We start from the raw sequence: 12298 nt of genomic DNA on the forward strand, positions 1-12298 counted from the left end.
TGTGTGTGTGTGTGTGTGTGTGTGTGTGTGTGTGTGTGTGTGTGTGTGTGTGTGTGTGTGTGTGTATGTGTGTGTGTGAAAGTGTGTGTGTGTGAAAGTGAGTGAGCGTGTAGTTGTTTCAGGTAGGTCTACAGAACATGTGGTCCAAGGAGCTTCTCTCATGTTAAAAGTCTACACTGACCAATATTGATTATTTACCCAAATAAAAACACATTCTATTCGCCAGATGTCAACAAGCATGTACATCAACACCAAGACAAGGTATTAGCAGGAGGGGAAATTGTATGCCACACATGAATATTGGTCAAGGATACGTAGATGCCTGTCCCACGTGGTCACATATAATTTCAAATTTCATATAATTTCCGGGGGGAGGCATTCGGCCCCGTTTGAGACTGGAGAGTGAGACCGAGCGAGTGGGGTGGTAATGAGAGGCGTATCTAGCAGCTTGCTGCCTGCTCGGATCTCCCTGTCTGTCAGGCACCTCGTTATCTTGGTTTTCGCTAGCAGCCCTGCCTCGTTATACCACAGCTCTTCCCACTGTCTCGTTACCTCAGAGGAAGATAACCTGTGTTCACCCTGGAAGACTGGTCGGTCGGCACTCAGCAGAACCAGGGATGCGTCCTAACTGGCAACCTATTCCCCACTTAGTGTACTACTTTTGACCAGAGCCCTATGGTCCCTGGTCAAAAGTAGTGCACTACATAGGGAATAAAGTGTGATTTGGGACGCTCAACCAACACAGCGCATGACATAGGAATTCTACCATCCAGGACTTCAACACCATACTGTACATACAATGAGTGGGCCCCATCCAACACATGTAGAGCTCACACATTTAATAATATTAATGTACTGTATGTGGGCATTCCATCACATTGAATTACGGAGGGTGTTATCAGGGATGTAGGTACAGGGATGTAGGTGCTCTCCAGAACATTGAATCTATCTATATATCAAACTCAGCCAGGTCACCCGTGATACAAGTCAGTATTTGACGTCCATCCATGTCTGAGGACGTCGTGAGATGTGGGAACTGTCCACTAGGGGCAACAGTGAGCGTTATTACCTTCAAGTAGGTTTTGGTTTTGCTAGGGTGTTGTGCATGGAGATGACAGATGGGCATAAGCATCGAATTCTAAAGGTTGCAAGTCCAAATCGAGTGATATTAAGCTATTTTTGTTTTAAGCCTACCCCAAAACCTTAATCCTTACCATAACCATTTGGAGTTAATGCCTAACCTCAATAATTTAGAGTTAATGCATGAACTTAACCCTAAGCTTAAACGTTTGGTGTTAATGCCTGGCACTTAGACATTTTACGTTTGGAACAACTTCGAAATTTGACATTTGAGACATTTGGAAAAACATCTAATTTTGACTTGAGACTGTGAGAGTTAGTTGATCAAACTAGTAGAACTGAGAAGACACTATCTACATCATCGGTCGCTTGTCAGAGAGGTCGGCTTCACTCAGCGTTAACCAGCTCATCAATGATTGGAATTCATCCTCAAAAATGTATCATCTATGTCTGCCACATCAATCGAAAGCATGTGAAGGCCTGATAAAGATGGAGTGAGCTGTGACATGGTGTAAATTAGAACATTTCCTATATACCTCGCTCTCCAATAGACTAGAAGAGCAAACTCAAGCATCAAATCTAGTCAAGAAACATTTAGGAGAGCAACACACATGCGGATTCAACAAAAACGAAAGGTTGTGTTCAAGGCCATCTACATTGCAGAAATTGCATTGCATCAAACCAATTACTTATTTACCACATCATCGATTGTGAATATCATATGAAGTGTTTAGCTGATATGATAAACACCTATCCAGGTGTTATGAGATCGGTGTCTGCACAGTAGTCAGCCGGGAATATGCCCAAACTGTTCGGGCCTGAGGAAATCTGCCACATCTTCTGATGTCACAGCAAAATTCATTTCATACCTACAGCCACGCAAAACCTGACGTCTAGCACGGCCTACAGATGTAAGATCTTAATTTGAGCCAGTTTGCTACAGCAGGAAAATAATCCTACAGCAACAGCAACTGTGAATTATTATGTGTATCAAAATTAAAATGGATTTTTTTTTTAGGGGTTGATACATTTCCTGAAATGTCAGAATGGAAATGAGAAACTTCAGAAGCCTTTAAAAACTCAAACACAATACAATCTTTAAAGGACAATTCTTAGCAACAAAAGAATGATTGAAATAAGATCCTATATCTATACACTATTAAACCAAATGAAGAGGTAAAATTTAAATGTATGATAATTCCCTTTGCACTAAAAGATGATATCCTGAATGCTTGAGGGACATCTCTTATTTGGACAGGTGTGTATATTCCTGTCAAAGCACCTTGCTGTCTTCTTTGCTAGTGTGTGCATTCAAAATAGTACCCTATTCCCCCATACATCCTCCTATGGTCCTCGGTCAAAGTAATGCACTACAAAAGGGAATAAGGTACCATTTGGCATGCAGTGTGTTATTGAGGAGCTGGTCATTTGAATACGCGTTTAAAGAGATAACACTTTTCATGAATGCTACCCTTCTATTTTCAGAGTAGGACTGTAGTATTATGCAAGCAGACATCTCGGATTAATTTAAATATAGGCTGCTATTATCAATCTAGAGTCATGTTTGCTTTATGTCGAAAAACAGCACGAAGACTATTAAAAAGAAAGTCAGAGGATTGCATCTCATTCTGTTGTTTAATCATTGATTTACGTGATGCCTTTAGCATCTCAGTGCTAGAGGTGTCACTACAGGCCCTGGTTCGATTCCAGGCTGTATCACAACCGGCCAGGACGGAGTACAATTGGCCCAGCGTCGTCCAGGTTAGGGTTTGGCTGGGGTAGGCAGTCATTGTAAATAAGAATTTGTTCTTAAATGACTTGCCTAGTTAAATAAAGGTTAAATCAAATTTAAAATAGTAATAATAATCATTTAAAAAACTACAGGATATAAGTGGGATCCCGTCACAATACAAAAATACAAAAAAGTAATCAACCAGTACTGTTTTCATCTCATTTCAACCAGCATTGTAAGCATTGAAGTTAGGGTAAAACTTCAACTCAAATACATTGACTTAACCTAACAGGTTGTTTTCCATCAATCCAATTTCAACATAAATTATTGACAATAACCACACAATGGTAGTATTTTGGCACACTGCAGTCATCAGACAAGATTAGTGTGTATTGAGGAAAACAACAGGCTCATAATCCTCAGATCTTTACCGCCTTTCACATGGCATAGTTCCAATAGTATGTAAACCCTTCACTTATGTTCCGGGTCAATTTGGTCCTGACCAGAGTTTGGAATCACAAAAATACAATTTTATGTAAATGTTTCACCATGAACCTTCATCTACTTTCCTATATATGGGTCTCAAACGTGTAAAACATGTAATTAAAAATATATTCAAACAATTGGACCCGGTACCGGAATAGGGACATCATGACCTTCCGGGTCAATTTGACCTCAGTCTATATAAATGTTTAACGTTGTCTTGAAAACAAGCTGCTTCCTGCACATAAATGGTGCAAATAGTGCTGATCTCTGATATATGTCTATGACTTACTTATGATGCTCAGAGGCTGAGCAACACTGATCCAAAGTTAATTTGGCCTGCAATTTGACCTTGATCTTGGTCTATAGAACTTTTGAACAATTTGGCTTAAAAAACGAGCTGCTTTCTGCACATGAAAGATGCAGCCATGCTAATCACACAGAAATATGATTTCCCAATTATGCTCAGAGGCTGAGCAACACTGAAGTCCATTTGTAGTCCATTTGAGCTTGACCTTGATGCTAAGGACGGATATCTGGCGAAAAAAATAAGCAAAAAAAAATCATAAATGTCATAAAAAATGTCATACATTAATCATACATTTTGAATCATTCGGTCTATCAACTATGGAAAAAAAGCATATGAAAAAGAGGACATTCTCAGCTCTTGGAAACTAACATTTTGGGAGATTAAAACATATATTTATGATCTTGATGTACTTACTCTACTTACTGTACAGGTCAAATTTACCCGGAACATAAAGAGTATAGGCCGAATCAAACATAAGGGAAGTGTTAAAACAGCTAATGGGTTTCCTGGGTTCAAATTCTTTTTTTTTCTTTCAAATAATTTGTGCATTTGATTGAGCCTGCCTTGAGCTCCCAGATGGCTGTGGTGTGTACTTCTGGGCCTATTTTATAGGCTACATTTCTCCAGGGAAGCTTGCTTAGGTATTTAAAGTAAAACAAATACTATGTGAACACTGGTCTGCATTCTATTTGCATACCCGCAGCAGCCTAAGAAGTCTTCCTATGATAAAAAAAAAAAATGGTTCTTTGAACGGAGTGGGCTGGCATGCTGGGGTCCCACTCTGAGCTCGGCACCCATCCACACATTATCCTCCCCGCTTCGAGTTCAATTAAGAAACACATTAATTACTCATCGCCGTATCATTGGCACTGTCAGATCCTCAGTCCGAGGCCGGGAAAATGGCTTGTCTCAAACAATTATGTCAATAAAAGTTGACTCTAATTCAATTAAGAGGAGTGACGTCTCGTTTGTTGCAGAGTCATTACAATTAGGGAGCATCCTGGGTGGTGGTTATTGATGGTTGTCCTTTTAGGGTCGGCGAACCATGTCGATACCACGGCTGAACCATGTGGCACGTCACGACGGGTCTGTTGTCGTTTCGGGAGATTTGGAAGAATTGTGGTGCTGCAGCATATTCCAATTCAGACTGCTGCATCAATACCATCTGTCTGTCTGGGTATAGTTCTGTAATATTGTTGGCAGTTCCAAATACACTGGGTGTACAAAACATGAGACTGACCAGTCGAGTCCAGATGAAAGCTATGATACATTATTGATTTCACGTGTTAATGAATCCACTTCAATCAGTGTAGATTAAGGGGAAAAGACAGGTTAATGAAGGATTTTTAAGCCTTGAGACAATTGAGATATCGTGTGCTGTTCAGAGGGTGAATCGGCAAGACAAAATATTTATGTGCCTGTGAACGGCGTATGGTAGTAGGTGCCAAGGGGCACCGGTTTGAGTGTGTCAAGAACTGCAACGCTGCTGGGCGAAGTTGCTGGCTACTGGTGGGAACTGGAACACGCTGTTGTACATGTTGATCCAGAGCATCCCACACGTGCTCGATGGGTGACATGTCTGGTGAGTTTGAAGGCCATGGAAGAATGGTGACATCTTCAGCTTCCAGGAATTGTGTACAGATCCTTACAACATGGGGTTGTGCATTATCATGCTGAAACATGAGGTGATGGCAGCAGATGAATGGCATGACAATGGGCCTCAGGATCTCATCACGGTATCTCTGTGCATTCAAATTGCCATCAATAAAATGCAATTGTGTTCATTGTCCATAGCTTATGCCTGCCCACAGTATAACCCCACCGCCACCATGGGACACTCTGTTCACAATATTGACATCAGCAACCTCTTGTCCGCACGCCATCTGCCTGTTACAGTTGAACATTGTCACTCAAACAGAAAGGGGAACTACCAGAGCGTCAAGTCTAGGTCCAATAGGCTTCTTAAAACCTCTTTGGGCAGAGATCCCGCTAACGGGATCGATATGACAACAGCCAGTGAAAGTGCAGGGCGACAAATTCAAACAACAGAAATCTCATAATTAAAATTCCTCAAACATACTAGTATTTCACCCCATTTTAAAGATACACTTCTTGTTAATCCCACCACAGTGTCCGATTTCAAATAGGCTTTACAGCGAAAGCACCACAAACGATTATGTTAGGGCAGAGCCAAGTCACAGAAAAACAAATCCATTTTTCCAGCCAAAGACATGAGTCACAAAAAGCAGAAATAGAGATCAAATTAATCACTAACCTTTGATGATCTTCATCAGATGACACTCATAGGACTATATGTTACACAATACATGTATGTTTTGTTCGATAAAGTTCATATTTATATAAAAAAATCTTAGTATACATTGCCACGTTATGTTCAGTAGTTCCAAAAACATCCGGTGATTTTGCAGAGAGCCACATCAATTTACAGAAATACTCATTATAAATGTTGATGAAAATACAAGTGTTATACATGGAACTTTAGATATACTTCTCCTTAATGCAAACCGCTGTGTCAGATTTCAAAAAAGCTTTACCGAAAAAGAAAACCATGCAATAATCTGAGTACGGCGCTCAGAGACCAAAACAACCCAAGCAGATATCCACCATGTTGGAGTCAACAGAAGTCAGAAATAACATTATAAATGTTCACTTACCTTTGATGATCTTCATCAGAATGCACTCCCAGGAATCCCAGTTCCACAATAAATGTTTGTTTTGTTCGATAATGTCCATCATTTATGTCCAATTACCTCCTTTTGGTCAAAACAAAATTCATGACGCGCGTTCATTAGGAGCAGACAAAAAGTCAAAAAGTTCCGTTACAGTCAAACAAAGAATAGAATCAACCTTTAGGATGTTTTCTACCCCCAGGGCAAAGAGACTCCTGAACAGCCAATCAAATGGCTACCCAGACTATTTGCATTGCCCCCCCTCCCACCACCATTTTTACGCTGCTGCTACTCTCTGTTTATTTTCGTTGCATTGTCACTTTACCTCTACCTACATGTACATATTACTTCAATTACCTCAACTAACAGGTGGCCCCGCACATTGACTCTGTACTGGTATCCTTGTATATAGCCTCGCTATTGTTATTATTTTGCTGCTCCCTCATTATTTTTCTATTTTTTCTTCAGTTTATTCTGGTAAATACTTTAACACTTTTTCTTCTTAAAACTGCATTGTTCGTTAAGGGCTTGTAAGTAAGCCTTTCACTGTAAGGTCTACACCTGTATTCGGCTCATGTGACAAATACAATTTGATTTGAACTAACAAAGAGTCACTGAAAACAACCAAAATGAAACATTTGGGGTTCTAGGAGGGGTTTTGAAAGACACTCATGGGGGTGTCCACTGAAAGTTCACTAGCAACAACAACTGGGAGGTAAAAGACACCCACCACGAGCGCCCACTAAATTTGCTCCAGAACGGGCAAACGAAATGAAAGCCCACATCATACTCAAAGATAGGAAGCAATTCAAAAAGTGGAAGAAAAAAACCCCAGTAGGATCAAATAAAGGATTGTGGTTTTTTTTAGAAATCAAATAGGGAGGGACAACTAAAGGTGTTTACCCCCCACACCTCTCAAGACAACTGACGTACTGGGCCAGCCAGTCTTGAATATCACCTGGGCAAAAAAACTGAATTGGCCACAGTTGGAGTCCAAGTTGTAGTGCCATCTCAAAGACGATCAAATGAAAGTGGATGTACCTGAGCTTAATATGGATTGGTTTGTTTACTAATGTAAATTAGATATGTATTTAATTTTCAATACATTTGCAAACCTTTCCCAAAACATGTTTTCAGATTCATTATGGGGCATTGTGTGTAGATGGGTGAGAGAACCAAATATATGTAATACATTTTGACTTCAGCCAGTAACACAACATATGGAATAAGTCAAGGGGCGTGAGTACTTTCTGAAGGCACTGTATGCAAGTCAGTGTCTCATTCAAAGAACAGATAGCCTCCGAATTATAGAACAGAGTCAGTTTTGAACAATAACCGCAGCCGCAAAGGAGTATTTTTCCACAGCACTTTTTTTTAAATTGATCCTCTAAAATCCTAATTGTGTTGTGCTAATTATCCATAATTGTTTTGACACAGAGTTTCAAAACAACACAAGCTTTCATCCACATGATTAACTGACTTATCAGTCTATCCCAACACGCAATTATCATTTGGTTTAAGCGATGTTACCATTTCATTGAAAACAATAAGGACACAAGCAAGAGGTCCGTGACCCCGATTGGTAGCTAGCAGTCCTACCAGATAACTGAAACGGTTTCAAAATCCTTCTCCCGTTATTAAGCTTTTAAATTATTTTCAACTTTTCTCCCTTCAAGGAAGTTGGAAGAGGGACTGTCAACAATTTCCATCTTAATAGCCATTATAAATAGCTGAAACAGCAAACACAGAGAACAAGTTACCTAATAAATCCTTCCTTCCCTTCAAATCACTTCTCCCCTGTTCTGAGAAGTATTTCTATATTTGCGTCCCAAATGGCACCCAATGTTCTGTATAGTGCACTTGTCCAGGGCCTTAGTAGTGCACTACATAGGGAATAGGATGCCATTTGGGACAAATCCAGTCCCACCGTGGAGCCAAACAGGAGACCCCCTGACATTGTTGCTGGACATTTCTAGGAGAGAGACTGGATCTGTTGCTCTCCTCTTTTCATTATGAGGCATCATGAAGTATTGAAAGAGCTCCTGTGGGAGATATATGGTGGAGGAGGGAAATATAAATAATTCACACCGAAACATATTTGACAAATACTAAAGCCAGAGTATCTTCAGATTTGACATGTTATAAAGCCTGTGGATAAAGGCTCCCCTTCGCTATTCACTTGAACAGCGAATAGCGACCACTGTTGAGTCGTGGTTAATTGTGCTAATTCCGGCAGGTCTTCAAATATGCATCGACTGACCAATGTTTAAAATAATGTGCAGAGAAAATAACTCCCCGGCTGTTAATTTTTTTATTACAAACATTTTTTTTAAAATTATTTTTCAAATTAGGATCCCCGTTAGCCGACATCAATGGCGACAGCTAGTCTCACTGGGGTCCGACACATAACGAACAATACATTACAGACAAAATACTTTACCATTTATATATGTTTAAAAACATGAACATGTAGTGTGTGTGTGTGTGTGCGCATCTATCAGCTACGCATACATGTCAGTACATGCACACAACAAGTAGGTCACATGGGGGAGAGGGGTTGTGTCGTGAGGTGTCATTTTTTGAAACTAGGTTTGCTGTTCACTTGTGATTTATAAGATGGAAGGGAGATCCATGCACTCATGCCTCTGTTTAATACTGTATGTTTCCTTGAATTTGTTCTGGACCTGGGGACTGTGAAAAGACATGTATGTGTATGTATGTCAGGGCTGTATGTAAGTTGACTATGCAAACAATTTGGAATTTAACAAATTCATATTTCTTATAAAAAGTGACTCAGTCAGTCTTTCCTCAACTCTTTGCCAAGAGAGACTGACTCTGACTACAATGAAGAACAAGATGTGCCACTCTGTTCTGGGCCAGCTGCAGCTTAACTAGGTATTTCTTTGAAGATAATATCAAACTAGAGCCTGCAGAACTTGCCTTGTGGAGTGTTGTGTCAAAAAAGCAGAGCGTCTCTTTATTATGGACAGACCTCTGCCCATCTTTACAACCATTGAATCTATATGTTTTGACCATGACAGTTTACAATCTAAGGTAATACCAAGTAATTTAGTCTCCTCAACTTGTTCAACAGCCACACCATTCATTACCAGCTGATTCAGCTGAGGTCTAGAACTTAGGGAATGATTTGTACCAAATAAAATGCTCTTAGTTTGGTTTGCATGGGTTGAATGTGAAATGGTTCCTAGCTGTGAGAGAGATGATGGTACAGGGCAAATAATAATAATAAATTATATTTGATTTGTGCATTTTATTATACAAGAATAATCTCAAAAGTGCATAAAATAACATATTACATTGAAAAATGGTTCAACTAAACACAGAACCATATCATAAACAAAAATAGGCTTCCACAGATTTTTGCTTATTTTTGTGGAGAAGTTGGCTCACTACAGACGGACTACCTTAAAGGGCAACCCTGCCACTTTTCTACATCATATTAATTATCTCCAGCACCAAACCAGTGTCTACACATGTGATAACACTGTTTTTCTGTGAGCAGTGGTAAAAATATAAGAAGAAAGAATTTTTATTTCAAATGCTTCTCTGTGGCATCACAAGGTAGAATTAAATTTTAAAAAGCAGTGATTTTCTAGCCATAGCGAGGGTATTTTATTGCTCCCCACAGCACCACAAATCACATTGGGTTTGAAAATAACTGTTTTAAAAGTTTTACGTGATGTCATCGGGTAGAACATTATCTTTTTTTTTAAACAAAACTTAGGAATGCACCATTTTCACATATGTAGACACTGATATTATGCTGGATATAATGAAAATGAGTTGAAAGGTGGGTATTTCCATTTAAATAAATAACGTGTGAGCACAGTTTCATGCAATTCAGGCTGAATCACTGTTTTGAGCGATGATGTGCGGCACTGTCATATCTCTCTATGTCAACGACTCAGTATTTGATTGAGTCGTCCTATGAAAATATTGTGTGCCAATTGTACTGTAGTTCCTATCATTGTCTATGCATTCATTGTTACTTGCTCAGCCACTTTTCTATTTTTAAGAATAGACTCTAACTCATAGCCTGTACATTTGAATCCTGTTATAGTCATTCTACATGGACATGACGTGGACATTCTCCTGCTCTGGAACTCCAAAAGATAGAGCCAGGTGTCCTTCCAGCCAGCTCAGTGGTTGTATGTCTAGAGTTGCCAGATATTTCAAGGTGTTATCCTAGATAGCTCAGTAGTGGTCTGGCTAAGGGTTGCCAGATACCTGCACTGCAGTATCACCCATACAAAAAAAGAGGAGTGGAGAGTGGGGAGGGAAGAGGATAGATGCGTAGAGTCATATTTCAGTCCCAAGTATCCCTTACTCTCCTTCTGTCTCTCCCTGTCTGCAGGCCTGAGGCGGGAGAGTCAGAAAAAAGGCCTGAATGCACACCTTGCTTTAACAACCTGTGAGAAATATCACCTCGTTTGACTATCCACCTCCTCCTTCTCCCAGCCCCTTTCTCCACAGTCAGCCTCGAAGCCGTGCCTGAGGGAAGCCAGCTACAGCTTCCCAACTAAATAGAGAGAGTACGTGGAATAGATGTTGAATCGGTAGCCAATATGTCATTATGTGTTTTCACTCTGCCATCGACCCTCTACCCTGTTTCATTGAGCTTCTGTACAGTTCTCTCTCCAACTGACTCTCAATCGCTACCTTTCTCTTCCTCTACTTTTTTGTTTGTTATAGTAGGTCTCTTTTTATCACTCTCGCTTCAGAATATTTGTCCCTCGCTTCCTTTCCACATGTTTATCAATGTGACATCTTAAATCAACATCTTCAACTCAAACAAGTACCTGATTAGATGTAATGGCACAACGTACAGGACATGCCTTCAAGGATGTGCCTTCAAATGATCCCTGTCTCATCTGACTACAGTTGTTTTAAACGTGGAGGAAACACAAATTCCCAGTCAAACACAAGAAAGACAAATTGCCACGGAATGACAAACGCAGTTCTCTACATATTATATAATCCAGTGGATTATGTGCTGTTCAGTCATTATTAAAATGGTTCGGAATTTTATTTCCATGGCAATTTCCAGTCATCCACTCGAGGCAACACGAGAGCAAGATACCATCTCGTACTATATGCTTCCGAATACCTAGGGTGTTAAGGATAAGGATAGCCCAGGGCTCAACTTTCACTGGGGGGGGGCTCATGTCCCCCCTGCATTCAGGAATTTCATTTTTTGTACCCCCCAGTTTTAATCATTACCATGTCATACAAAAAGTGTCAATGATTTAGGACCATAGGGACACCTCAGAGCAGTTGAGTAGACTGTTTGGAGTGTGCAGACGGCTTTATTTGGGACCAGGCGGACACCATAGAGCAGTTGAGTAGGCTGTTTGGAGTGTGCAGACGGCTTTATTTGGGACCAGGCGGACACCATAGAGCGGGCTGACAGGCGGTATGAAGTCAAAGCTTCTGGAAGGCTGGCTGGACCAGCAGGGGAGAGTTGTAGCTGTTGTGCTTATTCACAGAGTTGTAAAAGCAAGAAGAGCATAAACTGGCTACTTTTTGGTTGACTGATGTACACTACTGGTGAAAGGTTTTAGAACACCTACTCATTCAGGGGGTTTTCTTTCTTTTTACTATTTTCTACATTGTAGAATAATAGTGAAGACATCAAAACGATGAAATAACACTTGTGGAGTCATATAGTAACCAAAAATGTGTTGAACAACCTGAATATATTTAATATTTGAGATTCCTCAAATACCCAACCTTTGCCTTGATGAGAAGTCCTTTAGCACCTCCTGGAGAACCAGTTATTTGTGAAAGCAGAGAAATATGAGTTCCACCCTTCTACTCTCTCCTTTCTGGGATGTGTCATTGCTGAAGGAAAATGTCCAGATGGACACGGAAAAGGTGAAAGCAGTAGTGGATTGGCTCCAACCTACGTCCAGGGTGCAGCTACAACGTTTACTGGGGTTTGCCAAAATCACGTTGGTTGAGCACCCTCCACTTCTTTCCATT

The sequence above is a fragment of the Oncorhynchus keta genome, chromosome 37 (assembly GCF_023373465.1).
Source record: "Oncorhynchus keta strain PuntledgeMale-10-30-2019 chromosome 37, Oket_V2, whole genome shotgun sequence".
Taxonomy (NCBI): Eukaryota; Metazoa; Chordata; class Actinopteri; order Salmoniformes; family Salmonidae; genus Oncorhynchus; species Oncorhynchus keta.